Here is a 13556-nt window from a genome sequence, read left to right as displayed (position 1 = left end):
TGACCTATTCCGAATAGCAGACGACTCCACCCCATACACGTTGAAAACATGCACAGGGGTGTCAGAGACGACAGGCAGAAGAGCATCTGTGTTTGTTGTAGAGTCAAAATACCAGGAAATCAGTTTCTAACTCCCTACACTCATCGAATGCAACATGTTGTTCGACAACAGAGCAGAGATACCTACTCCTGAAGCTGCAAGATACCAGCCCTATCTGAAGTCCATAGCTGATAAGATTCCCAAGTTAGACCCCGATATACTGCTCCTCCTCGGCAGAGACCTTATCCAAGTGCACAAGGTAGTAAAGCAACCTAATGGTCTCCCACATGCAACTTTTGCACAGAAAAGCAAGTCATTAAGAAGCCCTTGGATTGGTAACAGTTGGAGACGTGCCTTGATGGCATTTATAAACAGTTTAACACTAACATACTAAGAAGTTACGAAAGTAAATGAATACGGTTGTTGTCGTTACTATAGCAATTGGTATTTTTACACAAAATGCTAACTTGTTAGCGCTATTTTACATTTGGTTAAGTTTCATATTGTACCAAATGTAACACTTGACTTCAGCTATGTGCATGTAGTGTTTTTTATTTAAGTTTTTTTTTTTTTTTGTAGTTTTATTCCATTCTGATGCACACAGTGTAACTGTATTTAGGAGGGAGTTGTCTGTCTGTCCAGCTGAGAAAGGGGGTAAAAACAAGGGGGCAGAGAATTCATGTGAAACAGGAATCTTCAGCATTACTCACCGAACTGCTCTGGATGCTGCAACCACCGGCATCAGTTTCAGAAGAACCTCCTCTGATGAGATGTACTGGTTGGTATAATCACTCAGGTTAAACACATCCAGCTCCTCTGATGATGTCAGTAACATGAAGACCAGAGCTGACCACTGAGAATCAGAGAGTTTGGTTTGTTGTAGTTTTCCAGATTTCAGGTATTGTTGGATCTCCTGAACTAGTGAATGATCATCCAGTTCATTCAGACAGTGGAACAGATTGATGGATTTCTCTGTTGAGGGATTCTCACTGATCTTCTTCTTAATGTACCGAACTGTTTTCTGTTTGTAGTGAGAGTTACTTCCTGTTTGTGTCACTAAGGCTTGTAAGAGATTCTGATTGGACGATAGTGAGAGACCCAGAAAAAAGCGAAGAAAAAAATCCAGATGTCCATTCTTACTCTGTAATGCCTGATCTACAGCACTCTTGTGTAGATCTGAGATTTGTTTTGTCTTCAGGATACTCAGTTTTGAGGACTCACTCTGTTGAAGAACATTTTTCTTTTCGTTCATGAAGGTCAGATGCACATATAGAGCTGCAAGATGTTCCTGAATGCTCAGATGAACAAAGCAGTACACTTTACTCTGGTGAAGTCCAAACTCCTCTCTGAAGATCTGTGTACACACACCTGAGTACACTGAGGCTTCTTGAACATCAATGCCACACTCCATCAGATCTTCCTCATAGAAGATCAGGTTTCCTTTCATCAGTTGCTTAAAAGCCAGTTTTCCCAGTTTGAGGATCATTTCTCCTTCTTCCTCCTGATTCTTCATGTACTTTTTTCTGATGACGTTGGTCTGAATGATAAGGAAGTGGGTGAACATTTGAGTCAGAGTTTTGGGGATCTCTCCCCTCTCTGCTTCACCAAACATTCTCTCTAGAACTGTGGCTGTAATCCAGCAGAAGACCGGAATGTGACACATGATGTAGAGGTTTCTTAATGACTTCAGGTGTGAGATGATTCTACTGACTAGACTCTGATCACTGACCCTCTTCCTGAAGTACTCCTCCTTCTGTGGATCACTGAATCCTCGTACCTCCGTCACTCGATCGATGCACTCAGAGGGGATCTGATCAGCTGCTGCTGGGCGGGAGGTGATCCAGATCCGAGCAGAAGAAAGCAGATTCCCTTTGATCAGGTTCATCAGCAGCTCATGAACTGATGCTGATTCATTTACATCACTCAATCTCACTGAGTTCTGGAGATCTAGAGGTAAACGACATTCATCCAACCCATCAAAAATAAACAGAACTTTGTACAAGCTGGAAATGTCAGTTTCACTTATCTCCTGAAAATAGAAATGAAGGAGATCCATCAGACTCAGTTTGTGGTCCTTCATTAAATTCAGCTCTCTGAAAGGAAGTGGAAATATGAGGTGGACGTCCTGATTCTCTTTCCCTTCAGCCCAATCCAGAATGAACTTCTGTACAGAGACGGTTTTTCCGATGCCGGAAACACCCTTAGTTAGGACAGTCCTGATGGGTTCATCTTGGTCTGATAAAAGTTTAAAGATGTTGTTACATTTGATGGGCGTGTCCTCTGTTGCTGCTCTCTTGGACGCTGCCTCGATTTGCCTTACCTCATGTTCATTATTGACTTTTCCACTTTCTCCCTTTGTGATATAGAGATCGGTGTAGATCTCATTCAGAAGTGTTGGGTTTCCCTGCTTTGTGATCACTTCATTTACACACTGAAACTTCTTTATCAGATTTAATTTGAGCTTCTTCTGAACTTCAGTTCCAGCAGATATGAAGTCAGACCTGTAATGTGGTTATGAGAACAATACAAGCAGATAGAGATTATGTTTAATTTCAAATCTATCTAATCAAATTTAATTTGTAGATTAACATGATAGAACATCTACCTCCACTGTATAATAACACCACTGTGGATTTTCTACTGGCTTTGATCTTACCCCATATTTCTGGTGATTTTCTTTGGTGTTTTAGCTATCGCCCCCGGCAGGATGCTGTGGACACATAAAATTACAGTTGGTCCTATTTTCAGTTGCACTAACTTTAAATGTTCTAAGTGTAATGTGCTGATATCAAACATCTCATCTAATTTTTTTCCAGATGGTTTTTCTAAAATAAAAAACATATTTTTTTTACTAATGGTTATTACACACAGTTGAAGATTAAATACACTTTTAATCACTTTTAATGATTGAATCGGTTTTTCATGACATTTTCGAGATGTCAATTATTTTTAGCCTAGCAATTGAGAAACCCAAAAATTTAAATAAATAAACAGATCTGCCATGATTCTAAAGCTGCTGGAACACGTGTGTCATATCAATCAGTGCATGCTTTTGTTCAGCGAGATCTACAGAATACATCAGGATACATTTCCTCCTCACTTTAATACAAACAACAGGTACAGGCAACAGTTAAAAAAAAATTTAAAAACACAATTCTGTTGAAACTTTGTTAGAAACTTTCATCTTTACCCGTATGAATTCAACAAACCATGCATGTGAGGATTACATCAATAATAAAATACAAAAAAAAAATAATAATAAACCTGATGTTTTGGTGTTGTGCAGCACCAACTGACCTCTTACTGACAACTCCTAAACACATTTTGAATTCAGAAGCACTTCTACCTGCTGATAAAAGCTATCAAATCTAGAACTAGCAGCACTTCCAGAGTCCTCAGTTTTCTTTTTCCTAAGGTGGAATTGTTGACGCACACTATACACACAATACAAACACACACTACATACACAAGAATACAATACACATACTTCACACAAAAACAATACACTGCACACACGCACACAGTAACACACCTGCAGCCCCCCATAAAATTTGAGTGATGGAAATGGAAATTGGATAATAACTCTCACGGAGTCTTGGCAATGGCTTTTCATCTCTTTCCAGACTTTAATGACTTTGTTTGGCATCTTGTAATTAAATCTGTTTAGAATAAAGCACCGTGTGCTGCTTTGTAAAATTTTAGCCTGCAGCACATTGCCAGACAGGTTCTATTTAAGTGATGTTTAGTTTCAACAGTTCTGGCAGTAGTCGTGTTTGGGTGTGGCTAGTGAAATAACAAATGACTGTGGGAATGCCCTAGATGAATAAAAGAGCTTTAAGGATACAGACGAGTTTAATGTTTAATGTGTGTGCACACTGTCTCTCTAATGATAACTGTGTTACACCAGTTTTGTTGATCTCAAGATACAAACATCCACCAAGTGATTCACCAGTCCGTGGCAAAAATGTATTTAGGTTAAGTTTCAATTAATGCAATAAGACAAGTGATGTCATACTATTTCAGAAACTTAACATTTGCCTGAAGCTCAACAACTTTGTTTTGGAGTGACTGGACATTGGCAAGGATTTACTGTGAGAAGGAGTATCCAACAGTGGCTCTAATAAGCTTCTGATGCAGTTCCTTACAATAAAGGACCATTCTAGTAGCATAAAAGAGGAAGATCTACAGTGTTTGGTTACATATTATGCAGTAAAGCTATTTGAATTAGAATCTACGGTTTTATTTTCAGTGACTCTACAGATCACTCAGATGTCATGAGGTTGGATGTGAGTGATCACTGACTTGATACTTTCAACATCTTACTTATAGCACAGAAAGTCTCCACCATTTTTATTCAGTATTTATATTCTCAAACGGACTCATGTCCTGATCAATACACCCATATGAAGGTCAAGACCCTCGACCTGAATATCAGATTCCTTCTAATCTTTTGCACAAATTCATGAAAGTCAGAGTCTCTTTTAGTAGTACTGGACAAACTTTTCTCTATACTGATATTGGACTGAAAGTATAAACATATTTAATCTAGACACTTTACAATTTACACACACGATACACATTACACCTTCAACTCTGAGGAGCGCTTACCTGGGTCTAGTCGATGAATCTCCATCTTTAAAGTTCAAAGGATGATTCATAGATCCGTCACTCTTTATTAAACCAATTACACACACATAACACACACACATAACACACACACACACACACACACAGAGAGAGAACTCTGAGGAGCTTTTACCTGGGTCCAAATGATGGATCTTCATCCTTGAAGTTTAAAGGAGGATCCATAGACTCATCACTCTTCATGGAGATACAGCTGGGTACTGGAGACTCTGATCTCTGTACTGAGATTAGACTGATAACATAAACGTATATATTAAACCAGTTACACATAACACACACACATACACTCTGCAAACTCTGAGGAGCTCTTACCTGGGTCCAGATGATGGATCTTCATCCTTAAAGTTTAAAGGAGGATCCATAGACTCATCACTCTTCATGGAGATACAGCTGGGTACTGGAGCCTCTGATCTCTGTACTGAGATTGGACTGAAAACATAAATGTATATATTGAACCAATTACACATAACACACACACACACACCACACTGAGAACTCTGAGGAGCTCTTACCTCGGTCCAGGTGATGAATCTTCATCCTTAAAGTTTAAAGGAGGATCCATAGACTCATCACTCTTCATGGATATACAGCTGGGTACTGGAGACTCTGATCTCTGTACTGAGATTGGACTGATAAATAAAACACAGTATAATTAGTTTTAAGGGCAGAAGGTTTGCTCAGTCCTGCATGAACGATCTGCAACATAGTGGCCAAAGCTCTATTTACAATAATATAAACAACATTTCTTCACACAATGAAACAGTGTCATGTTACCTGCATCCAGGTGATGGATCTTCATCTTGCAGTACTGGATGATGCACAGAAGCATCACTGGTTATGATGATATGACTGGGTACTGAAGAATCTGAACCCCTTGTTTGGATCTGACTGCAAATATAAACGTATAATAGTGATTTATGTGGTGACAGTTAGGTCACAAATGTAAAAAATGGTGGTAAATATTGGATGGTAAAATTTACAGGATCTATTTACCTATCAATATCAGTATTCATTGTTAGTTGGAGCAGTCTAGATGAATAGTCTCCATCTCAAAGTAGTCCGAGTAGCTCATTCAATCATAAACATCTTCAATCTGTTGTACTGTTGAGTCTTTTGCTGGAATAAACTAAACCCCTAAATAAGAGAACACATAAATAAGCACATAAATAAGAGAACACAGAGTTCTCACATAAATAAATAAATAAGCACATAAATAAGAGAACACAGAGTTCAGATACAGTCCACTCCACAACTATTCACACTCCAGGAAACCATAAACAAAACAAGATGTAATCTGATCCAGGTGTGGGAGGACACCTCCAGGTTATTTTCAACCACTGATGTGTGATTTAAGGGTTCCCTTCATTATTTTGAGCAGTTATATAACATTATGTCCAGTCTGTTATCAGCATAAGTACAAAAAACAAAATCTGTCATGGTAAGGGGGGGAGGGGGGCACCAGTGCTTGTATTCCACTGTTATTTTAGCATAAAATGTCAGACCTCATTCTGAATGTGCAACAACAGAAAGGTTTGTGTGCATGTGTTTTAGGAAATGTATACTGCATCATTAAAAAAGAACAATGAGGTAACAACTGTCGCTCTATGGGATTTTAAAAGATTTATATATCTGCATTAGGTCTATACAATTATTTATAAATAAAAACATATTTTTAATCTGCATTATTAAATTATTCTAAGATAGCAGCACTTTATTAATCCATTAACGAAAATTACATTGCTTCAACACCTGACACATAACACATACACATTATAGTTAACACATAACACATATAAGTCAAGTTTACATGTTCAACTGTAGCTGCAAAAATACATGATTGTATAATGATTACAGAAACTACAGATAAAATAGAATAATGAAATGGGTGTGGAACATTGATGTGTGTATACAGAACTATAGACAGAAAGTTACAGAACTCTGTTCTAATACTGAGAAAATTGTTTGCTGTAAAAAATAATTATCATCTTCAGTGATCAGTAAAATGATTTTCCACAAAAAAAAAATAATAATTGGACATTTAAATTAAATGTTTATTTACCATAATGTGTGTTTAACTGATAATGAGAGTCTGTACAGTAATTAAACATAGAGACTGACGCTACTAAAGACAGAAAGTTACCAGAACTCTGTCCTGATACTGAAAACCTTTTCTTCTAAGTTTCTTAGTTTTATATTAAAGATTGTTTGCTGTAAGAAATAAATCTCACCTGTAGTGATCAGTCTGTTTTCTCTCAGGTAGAAATAAAAGGTTTTCATGATTTTAATGTTCTGTGTGAAGGTGTCGACGCTCCAAATACTTTCAGTATCAAGAACAAACATGTAGAGACGAGTTAGAACTAGAACAGTTACAGGGCCGGTTCCCACAACCGCTACTAAAGTTATGTAAAAGTTCTCCTAAGGTTATGAGCAAACGCTCTTACAATAACAAAAGTAGAAAGTTTTATAAACGTTATGTGACCTTGATAAAAAGTGGCTTAAAGTGTAACGTTATATGAACGTTCTTGTAATGTTTGTTTTTGTTTTACACTAAAATTTAAAGATTTTATTTATCTATTTATTACCAGTTATAACTTTTAGATTATTTAATTCTGTGTTTGTATGCTTTGTGTAAATCGTGCATTTATTTAAAGTATCCTCCAGGTTACCCAAGAAGTACTGAGTGCTTAGTCTGGTTCCTCTCAAGGTTTCTTCCTGTAAATTTCAGGGAGTTTTTCCTTGCCACAGTCGCCCTCGGCTTGCTCAACAGGGGTTTTTGTATCTGTTGGTCCTGGATTCTGTAAAGTTGCTTTGAGACAATGTCTATTGTAAAAAGCGATATATAAATAAAGTTGACTTGACTTGACAATATGTGTGTGTGATATTAGATGCATATTAGGAAACAATAATAAACTGTTTTACATCAATTTTAGGTCATAAGATGCACCACTATAAGAATTAATTGCTTCCTACTAAACATTTTTGTTTTATGTAATAATTTATTCGATAATTTATTGAAGATAAACCATTATTTTTCCAAAATGTCCTTATTGTATTTCATAAAAACTGCATTAAAAAACAAGAGACCAGACACTGACCCATGCATACAGGAACAATAATACATTATGGGTGTGTTTGAAAACCTAGTGAGCTGCCTTGCTGTCTTACTACCTACACAGGCAGCTGCCTCAGAGGATTCTAATAAGTCAGGTTATTTAAACGTGCTACTCGGACAGCGATTCCATTTAGCATTTAACATCTTGCCATATAAACCAATGGGATGGGGTGGCACAGCACGCTAGCATGTCAACTAACAGCCACTTTGTGTACCGAAAACAGTTACATTTGCTGACAAGCCCGAACTTGCAAATAAAAACACTTAGTACAAGTTTATACAAGTTAAAAATCAATAATAATTTATTTACGTTTGAAAATAACTCCTTTTGTTTCTTAGGCCGTCAGCCATGTTTATTTTTCTGTGAGAGAAGAGCTGCCGCAATCAACGCTGGGATTGCCTTCATCACTTAAGACACTTCCGATGTATCACTCAGTTAAATGACTTTTTAGCACCTGTTATTATTCTGCACAAATCTCTCTGCTTCAGACACCACATCAGTCTCCATGTTCAGACACCTCACAGATTTCTGCACATCAACCGTCTCTGGCTCGACACAAATTTAGTGTTTTCAGAAGAAAATGATACACTAATGCATTTTTATTTTCACAGTCTGTAGCAGTGTTAATGTCGTTGACGAATGATTTTCGTCATAGTTTTCATCAACACACCTTTTTTCATGACAAAAACGAGATGATAACTAAATAAAAACTACATAAAAGGATAAAAACTATGACACTTTCGTCAACGAATAAAAACGAGACGAAAATGTTTGGCAGGGACGACATCCAATCAGAACTGATTTAGTTTTGTGGAAGGTAGGGACAAGTTAGGAAGAGATCCAATCATAACTACTTTAGCGTATGTGGAGAGGTGGGACAAGCCGGGTAGCCATCCAATCAGTACTAATCTCTTTTGCAGTAACGCGGTAAAACCACACTTGCACAAATTTGATCTAAACCCGGGAAGACCAGACTAGCCAACTAGGTTAACTCGACAATATCAACAGGGAGAAAGAGGAGAGCCGATATATGGATACATTTCTCATTTGACGTCGTAAAAAACAAGACGATGTGTAAACCATGTGGGGCGACAATCTCGGGTAAAAGCACAACAAATCTGAAACAACATCTGCAGACAAGTCACCCAGATCTCCATGCAAAGGTAAGCATTTTAATGCCAACGTTATTTCATTACCTAATGGTGTGTTTTTACTATGCTGTGAACTAAAAGATACCACTGCTGTTCTGTAAAGTTAATGATACTGATACAGAACTCACTTAAGATAAGAAGATCATTTTAGTCCCACAGTGGGAAAACATTCAGTGTTTACAGCAGCAAAGAGACAGAAAGGCACTCAGTAGTAAAAAAAATAAAAAAGCTTGTGCTTTAATTTTTCTCACAGGGGTTTTAAGACTGAGCCAATTCAGGTACAAACAGACAGGAAACGACCATGCCTCTTTTAATCTGCACCAATAAAATCTTCAGGTTATTCAGTTTTATTAAAAATAATTTATTCGTGTACAGTATAAATATATATATATATATATATATATATATATATATATATATATATACAACAGTTAGTGTCTTATACTCGTTTATACTACTTTGTACTTTATATTCGTTGTGGAACTATTTTTTGGCGGAAGGTATTGTCAATATTAAAGCATATTTATTATGAAATTCAGGGCTTCTTTGATTTATTTTCTTTCTTTATTTTGTAAAAACTGTTGTATAAAAGCAATAGAACACTTGAGGTTGTGTGTTATCACGAATAACATCACGGCTGTGATGATCTACTCGCCTTTGGCTCGTGCCTGCGACCGAATCACAGCCGTGATGTTATTCGTGATAACACACTCCCTCTCGTGTTCTATTGCTTAAATATATATATAGTGGTAAAACTAAAATTTTCTTCTGCACTATGTCACAGATCATTGCATTGTGTTTTATAGTGGTTTTATTGGTATCCCAGAAGCTTATTTGCTGCTTTAAGATGCACAGTCTGAAAGCTCTGATACTTATATCTGATAGCTTTTTACTTAACTTTTAATTGATCAATTACATTTTTTACTTATCCATTTTACAATTCTAGTTTTTGTATTACTACCCCAAGCCAGGGGTGTAACTACCAGGGGGGGGGGGGCAGGTGCACTGGGGCCCATGGCTGGGGGGGGGCCTCCACGACATGAACTCAACCCCCACCGAACTGCCTCCCCATTGGCGGCATTCGCCAGGTTGTTATTATTATATTACAATATTGAAGGAGCGATATGTGAGTGACATTCAGCTCAGCCAATCAGAATGCAACCTGGTTTATACATGTGTGTTCGGGAGTTCTGTAGTTAGTTTTGTATATGAGACTCGCCGTAGAGCTGTTGCCCGCGAATTGAATGTTCTTTTTTCCACCATAAGCCGTCTCCAAAGGTGTTTCAGAGAATTTGGCCGTACATCCAATCAGCCTCACAACCGCAGACCACGTGTAACCACACCAGCCCAGGACCTCCACATCCAGCATCTTCACCTCCAAGATCGTCTGAGACCAGCCACCCGGACAGCTGCTGCAACAAACGGTTGTGAATCGAGTGGCCCATGGTGGCGGTGGGGTTATGATATGGGCAGGCATATGTTTTATTTATGTATTTTATTGATGGCATTTTGAATGCACAGAGATACCGTGACAAGATCCTGAGGCCCATTGTTGTGCCATTCATCCATGACCATCACCGCATGTTGCATCATGATAATGCACGGCCCCAGCAAGGATCTGTACACAATTCCTGGAAGCTGAAAACATCCCAGTTCTTGCATGGCCAGCATACTCACCGGACACCCATTGAGCATGTTTGGGATGCTCTGGATTGGCGTATAAGAAAGCGTGTTCCACTTCCTGCCAATATCCAGCAACTTCACACAGCCATTGAAGAGGAGTGGACCAACATTCCACAGGCCACAATCATGTGCTCTGTGATCTGTGCTGGGCCACTTATTCACCATCTACATAAATAATCTTGGTCAGAATATTCCAATGTCAACTTTTCATTTCTATGCTGATGACACCTGCCGAGGCCTTTCAGTATTTACAGCTTGTGTTTGATAGAGTACAGGAACAGCTTTGTTATCTGCAACTTGTTGTCACGTGTACTAACGCATCCTGCTTTTAACGATATGGACTCCATTTCCCATAATCCAACAGACTCTCACATCATCGCCAGTGTTTTGATTTGTTTCAGCTGTTTTTAATTACATGAACTTTATTTAAATGCTCCAGTTTGTTTATCTCATCGTGAAGTATTGCCAACTTAGTTTGCATACCTAGCGTTCTTGATTACTGTTTATTGCTATTACTGTGTATGACCCATTTTGCCTTCCATGTTCCCGTTTTTGCCTTCGTCCTTTGGTTTTGTCTGCCAAATTCAGTTGATATTTCGGTTTTGCACTCTTATGATATTAAACTTTGCTCTACACTTCGCGAGCATCTGGTCTGTTTCTGCCGCGTGACTCTTGTTTTAAATGCAGACAAAACAAAATGCTTGTTCTTTACCACCTCAAACACTGTATGATCAGCACTGTCTGAAAAATGGTGACGTGATGTATGAATGCTTCCAATTGCATTGTCTTTACATGCTGGATAGTGTTTACCACGGGGCACTGAGCTTCATCATCAACTGTAGTCCCCTTATTCATCATTGTGTACTTTATTCTAAATTGGCATTTGTTCATTTACAAAACCATTCTGGGTATCACTCCTTCCTATTTGTCTTGTCTCTTAATAAGGAAACATGGAAGTTACAATCTCAGATCGTTTGGTACTCTGCAATCTGTCTTTCCCAATGTACGACCTGAACTGGGCAAGATTAAAAAGTATAAACAAACACATCCTGTGTAACCACGATTATTTGATATATTAAAAAAAAAACACATTTCACACACCAGCTGACTATATGAAAAAGTAAATACCCTCTTAGTTACTGAATTAACTAATGAACTTAAGTTAATTACTGATTGGGTTTAATTAGACTCAACACACTCGGGATGGATTACTGCAGCACTGTGAATCTAAACACTTAAAACCTTTACAGCAACGTGACGTAGCTTAAAGATCTCAACAAGCAGCAACACTGTGCTGAGATCAAAAGAAATGTAGGAATAAATGAAACAGTAACACAAGTAAAGGGTTACAAAACTGTTCCTGATGCTCTGGGACTGGGAACACTGGGAACTGTGGTGAATCTTCCCTGAAGTAGCTAAACAACCAACATTAATTGAAGAGTGCATTGATGACTTATCCAGAAGTTAGAAAAGAACCCAGAAGATGGAATTTCACCTCTGCTGGAGTGGTGTGGAACTTTCATCTTGGTGAAGCTCCATTTTTAAACATTTGAGAAGATCACTGGTCATGAACATCCAGATTCTGTAGATCTGAATAAAGATGCAGTTTTAGCTTCACATTAATATTTATTTTTGTCACAATCTGAATATTTACTGAATAATCAAATCATCAATTTATTATCCAGGGAAATTTTATTATTAATAAAGATACAAATGTAATAAATAAAATCTACATCAGTTATAAGACTATTACTTATTCAAATAAATTTACTACAAACATTAAAGTTCAAATACAAACTATAAAATATTTCTGTATTTCAACAGTTCAAATGTAGAATCACTGAACAATTTTAGTTTATAATCTTTGGTGTATTGTGGGTAAGTGAAGATTTACGAACTTTTATATCTACATTTACAGTAAAAGAAGAAAATAGAATGAAACTGAACTATTATTAATCATGAGCATAAACAGCCCTGCTGAATGACTTTATCTAGTTACTCCAGCTAATGCTCTTTATTAATACACTTTATTACATTTATTACACACAGGGTTTAGAATGAATATAAAGTATCATTAGATCTACTGTATGTCTGCTACAATATTTAATAGCTATTAATAATATCCAGTAGTTTTAATGTAAAATATTATACCCAATAATAATTTTATATAAAGATCAAAAGTAATTTCATTTACAAAAATGAAAGTGTGTATATTAAAGATTGTTTACTGTAAGAAATAAATCTCACCTGTAGTGATCAGTGGAATATTTTTTGCGTTTCTTTCAGGTAGAAATAAAAGATGTGAATGATTTTAATGCTCCATGTGAAGGTGTGGATGCTCCAAACACTTTTACTTTCACTTGTGTGTGTGTGTGTGTGTGTGTGTGTGTGTGTTGGGGAGGGGAGGGGGTGCAACACACATGTTTTTCTTTGGACACACCAAAGAAAAACACACCAAAGCTTTTGTCATGTTCATTAATGGAAAAGATCTGCTCAGTTATGAATCAACAAAATTGTTTATTACAAACTATGTAAAAGTCAACAGTACCAGTCACTCAGCTGAGGGCTCGTAAATACTAACCTCTATGCAAAATTAACTAAATACTATATTATATTATTAAATAATAAATATTAAATACTAACTAAGCATGCAAAACGAAAAGTAGCCCCGATATAACACTCACACACCTTCTTATATCCTTATATACCCTTGTGTGTGTAAGAATATACATCCCTCCTTTGTTCTTAAACTGGTTTCATCTGGTCAGCTTACTGTTCAAAAATCATGTTTGCTATCATGTGTACACTTGTGACTGTTTTCTGTTTTGCCTACTAGCTATCTGCTTCAGTTCAAAATGATCAGGACCTGACTCTCAGTTTCACAATATCATAATCAAGAGATACATAATAGATTTAATAATTTCAT

The 13556-nt window shown here is 37.1% G+C and overlaps 2 pseudogenes; one reads left to right on the top strand and one right to left on the bottom strand.

Annotated features, from left to right (window-relative positions):
* The window catches only part of LOC134316904 (NACHT, LRR and PYD domains-containing protein 12-like), an 84850-nt pseudogene extending 79338 nt beyond the window's left edge, over positions 1-5512 (bottom strand).
* The window catches only part of LOC134316941 (zinc finger protein 850-like), a 1214164-nt pseudogene that overhangs the window by 607495 nt on the left and 593113 nt on the right, over positions 1-13556 (top strand).

The sequence above is a fragment of the Trichomycterus rosablanca genome, chromosome 1, assembly GCF_030014385.1.
Source record: "Trichomycterus rosablanca isolate fTriRos1 chromosome 1, fTriRos1.hap1, whole genome shotgun sequence".
Lineage (NCBI taxonomy): Eukaryota > Metazoa > Chordata > Actinopteri > Siluriformes > Trichomycteridae > Trichomycterus > Trichomycterus rosablanca.
Note: the sequence above shows the minus strand (reverse complement) of the source record. Positions and strands in the feature narration are given on the sequence as shown.